The sequence below is a fragment of the Phalaenopsis equestris genome, unplaced genomic scaffold (genome assembly GCF_001263595.1).
Source record: "Phalaenopsis equestris unplaced genomic scaffold, ASM126359v1 Scaffold000224, whole genome shotgun sequence".
NCBI classification, from domain to species: domain Eukaryota; kingdom Viridiplantae; phylum Streptophyta; class Magnoliopsida; order Asparagales; family Orchidaceae; genus Phalaenopsis; species Phalaenopsis equestris.
This window is the reverse complement of record NW_018164666.1, coordinates 1,922,167-1,927,617: the sequence shown is the minus strand read 5'-3', so window position 1 is coordinate 1,927,617 and position 5,451 is coordinate 1,922,167.

Sequence of the window (5,451 nt, the reverse complement as noted above, 5' to 3'; positions counted from 1 at the left end):
TATATATATTATTGATTACTTTATTTGATTCATGTTAACAAGGTTAATAAGGTGGCACATTTTGCTTCTTGATCAGAGACTTTGATGATGGTAATCATTGTTACATCATGACTACTTATCAGTGACCCATCCTTGGCTTATATGGGTTGATAAGGCTAACTTAATGTGAGATCATCCAATCACTTTTAAATTGTCGAATACACAATTTGATACATATGATATTGATTAAATAATCAGTATGTTGGCATAATATTGAATAAAAATTAGAATATTTCCCTCAAAATAAATAAATAAAAATAATTTTTTTATTTTAGATATTTTAAATCTTAGAATTCTAAATAATTCTAGAGCTCTGATGTTACTTAAGTTTTAATAAGTCATTATGGTGTTTTTGGATTCTTGATCTATAATCAAACTTTAGGTCTTATGATCCCTTTTCTTCCACAAATGGAATGATTCCTTCCCTCTTCATCACATTACTATATAAGTAACTTACTAAGTTATATGCCAATATTTATTATCGGTACATCACTTTTGGTATTCGTATAAATGATAAAGAGAAACAAGAAGTTTGAATAAAGAATTTAATGGATTGCTATATTTGATTTGTGAACATATGTTGTATTATGATGTAAGGACTTCTAATAGAATATTGATGTCAATTCAAATGTCCTTGTTGTAAGACATAACTTTATAAATGGGAGTCAATGTTCCATTTTATACATGTTATAGTTAATGGCTCCATGATATATTACTAATAGTGAATAAGATTAAGAAAATAAAGTCTTATCAATTAATAATATGATCATAGTTTAGAATTTTTCTTATGCTCCAGCCTAACTTAATAACCTACTAAATTCTGATGGTTATATGGGCAAGGGTGTGATATTCAGTTTTTTTTTTAATTCTTCACTCCTATCAGAGAGATTATTCTTATAACCTTCCGTCACATGTTGAGCCCTAAGTCATATTGTCTATCCACTTCGTTTAAAAGAAAAACAATTGATATCGCCCACCAACTGCGCCATTCAAACTTCTTTAGTTTAGAAGTATGACTATCATTCTCACTATCATTAATCACAATTTTTTATTTATTTAAGTTCATATTTCCTTTTGTAGTGAACATTGCAACTACATCCATCACCTATCGCCTTTTTTTATTTATTTAGCATTACTTAATATAATAACAATCTTATCTAATTTTAGTTGCTTGTCAACCCATAGTCATTGATTCTTTACCTTACTTAAAATTGGGTCTATCTCAACATTTTTGTTTGCCAGCTACAACAATACCATTAGAATTCTTGAATTGCCACATCTATGAAAGATTTGATGTGATTACCATTGATTTTCATCATGATTGTCTTAGATGACAACATAGTAATTTTTAGGTCATGTAACTCCATCACAATAAACAAAATCATCATGACTAACCACCATAACTTTCAAAAATCTTTTTCGGCTTCTTCTTGTTATATTTAGGTCATGTCACCTGGGGCACGAGCACTATGACTATCTTCAGTTGTCAATATAACATTTTTTTTGCGTAAATGTGCTTGATATCTTCATATCATGTTATCTCTATCTCTAGAAGAAGGGTGATTTTGGCTCTTGATCTATCAATATGGTATTGTTCATCACTTTAAGCCATATTGTCTTTGCCTCCCAAAGAATAACTCTCTGATACTCAACCTAAACGCATCACAAATATCAAATATATCAACGATAACTCAATTTCATTTTTATTGTATTGACACCTTATCAAGTTTGAGCATGACAACGCTTTATAACTCATACCTATTATTAGTAGAAATTATTTTGTCTAAGTAATATATTATGAATTTTTTTCTCCTAAGCTTTTCATATAAAAGATTTTATATCACTTACTTCATTACTTTATATCTTTGATTATTTGCATGATTTTTATTCATAGCTTAGGTGCATGATCATATCCTCGCTCTCTATCAATACAACTTCATGCATATGACAATGAAACGCAGTTACAAAATATATTTATATTTATATTATTGTGTTACATACATGAATTCTTAAACTCATATAGCTTGGCAGCTAGTTTTATAGATTTATTTATTTATCCTTGGCAAAGAGTTATAAAACAAGAATTTAGCCTTAGTTTGTCTCACATTTCTCATGCTAAACTTTTGGAAAAAAATATTTTAATTTATTATAAAAAAAATGTTCTTGATAAATTCTTGTTTTGCACGCACAACTCACAATTCTTATGCATTTACATATCTACAGTGTGTGTGTGTGCGCGCGCCTGCCTCAAGTCGTGGCCTGTTGGTTGGCGGGGTTCGCTGTAAGTCATCTCAGGTCACGAGTTCGATCCCCCGTGGCGCGGGGTTCTCAAATAGTTACGTACATGGTGCAAACTCTCATCATAGGGCATCGATGCGCATGAGAAACCGATATTTGGGCCTCTGCCTAATATCGATTTACTTTTAATATGTATATATAAGGAATGACCGAAAGCTATTAATAGAGCCCCGGCCTTACACGCGAGGGGATTCTAACCCCAAATCAGAGAGACTTACACCGCCGAAGTAGTTGCTCTACCAACTGACTTGGGTGCGTATATATAAATAAATAAGAATTATATGGTATGTATATAAATTAATCCACTCTTAGACTTTACTCAAACTAACTCCAAATTAAATTAATGAAGTCGAGATGAAATTTCTCCATGGAATAGGTCCATTTTTCACCAATAATTGTTTAGTTTACATCATTTGTTTTTTTTTTAATCATTCACTAATTTTGACCAACATTAATTATAAACTCAAATGCATGCATATAATTAGTCCATAAACCTATGATTTATTGGTTGGAAGCCTAAGCTCCAAACTTTGATAATAATTTCATTTTTCTTTAGAAAATTTAAATATTGAATCACAAGTAATTCGTTGGGGAATTTAATTTCAAAATTTTGATAATAATTTTTAAGTTTTTATGAAATAATTTAATGGACATTTATTTAAGAATCATAAATTTATGGGATAAAATTGGGTGATATATAAACTATAGGATATTTTTTGTATTTAAATGTGTGTCATATAACGGTATAAGACCGCTCAGGTCGTTGGTTTGAATCCTCTTTGACACAGTTGGTCTTAAGAGATGATACTCGAATTGTTAGACACATTAGGGGTGGTCAGAGACTTGTATAATAGCCTCTGGCCATTCCTTTAATATACATACATACATACATACATACAATCTCTCTCTATATATATATATTTATTTATTTATAAAAGAATAGCCAAAAGCTATTATACGAGCCTCCAACCACCATTATGTGCTAGTTATTCGAGGACCGCCCTCACTACCTGCAAATTGGCCAGAGGGAGATTCAAACCCATGACCCGAGGGGACTTACGACACTCAAAGAGACTGCACTACCAACAGACCACACAACCGGCGGCATCCATTCCTTTAATACACACACACACACACAAATTATAATAAAAAAAAAGCATTTACATACATACCACCCAATTCTTATGTATTTACGTCTTATGTCAATTCTTATGTATTTACGTATCTAACACCTAAACTTTAATTTTTACATTTATACCACTCAAATCTTTCATGTCTCATAAAGAAAAAAATCTGCCATTTAACTTTTAGAAACTGAAATACACAATTTTATGCTTAGGGAAGGTGGCATGCATGTAAATATTGAAGTTAAAGCGTTAAATATGTAAATACATAAGAATTGAGTGGTATGTATGTAAATTTTCTTAAAAAAAGGTATGCTTTACATTCCATATGATCTAATTAATAAAATGAATAGTTTTGATTTTTTTATTTGAAGCCCATGTCAAAAATTTTTATAAGCTTGATGTCTACAAATAACTCATACGAGTCTTCATAAATAAATAAAAATAAGCACCCTCTTTCGCCCATTTTTCAAATTCTCGTTCAAATATCAAAGGCCGTGATAAAATCCCAACCCATATTTTTCATTTTTATTAACAGTTCAAAAAATCACCGAGGTGCTTGATTTCGTAATATCAATGTTTTGAGTGTTCTGTATGTAATTATCCCTAAAAATAAATAAGCAATAAAAGCCCAATAAGTCTCAATTCACTCATTCATTGATAAAAAAAATATACATATTATTATTATTATTAGATTTAAGATGTAGGAGCCCCTCAATAAGTCTATGTTGTAAGATTCCTTCAATAGATGATTGAAAAGCTTATATTGGCTTGACCCAAACAAAGGTAACTTTCATTTGAAGGATAGAAGGGTAGGGACACAACCATTATGGTCTAAATGATCCTTGTTGAGTACCACAACACATCTTAAAGTAAGGTATAGTTTTTGGTCCATGCAATTAATGCCTCTTCTAACCTTTTTTGTGCGCCACTTCTTTCTATATTATTTCATTATGTCTACTCATATTTTTTATACACACTCATACTTTATATGTGTGTCTCTCTCTCTCTCTCTCTCTCTCTCTCTCTCTCTCTCTCTCTCTATATATATATATATATATGTGTGTGTGTGTGTGTGTGTGTGTGTGTGTGTTTTAATTCAAGTTTTTGCATAGAAAATTATTTATTCATTATGAATATTAGTTGTATTGTAATGTTGTTTCTTCAAAATTTAGATATCATTTTCTTTGAGATTATCGTTCAAAAATTTCTCAACTAATTAAATTTAAAATTCTATAGTATTGATACCTCATCTTTAATATATTTATTAAACTCAAAATGATTTTTTTTTGTTAATATACTTGAGCACAACTTGTAGCCAAGGGATTAATTTTGTCTTTAATGTAAAAAGCACATGTAATGAGTAAAAGAAAACAAAAGGCTAGGAGTTAATCTTAGCCACCATAAGCACATGGTTCATATAGATAATGATATGTTCCATGTTGATGGACCATCAAATAAGTGAGATCATGGAATGTAGTAGAGCATCTTATCTTTTGAGTTAAAAATCACTCTACATTTGCTTGAATGGGGAATGCATGTCATGCCTTTTCCATGACAATGGCTTTTCACCATATGAGTCAAAGGGACCACTCCTTATGGACCATGCCTCTCACAAATTTGTTCAATCTAAAAAGGAATATGGAAAGAGAAAATCATCTTTTCACCAAATATTTTAAGGAGATCTATATATATTTTTTTAAAGGGATTTCATAAAAGATCTTTCATTTGATGAAAATAATAGACTCCACTTTTGACTCATATTAGTGGTTTGATATTATATTATTATTAAGTAATGAAATTAACCATGCATGTCATGATATTCTATGGTGAAGTTATTTTATTTTATTTTTTTATGCTGGAGTTCTTTTAGTGCGAGGTATGATGCATGAGTAAGAGATTATAAGAGAGATGCATGATAAAGAGGAGGCACTCAATGAGAGAAAATTGTTGAATGAAGATATTTGTATTATTGATGAGCAGAAGGAGG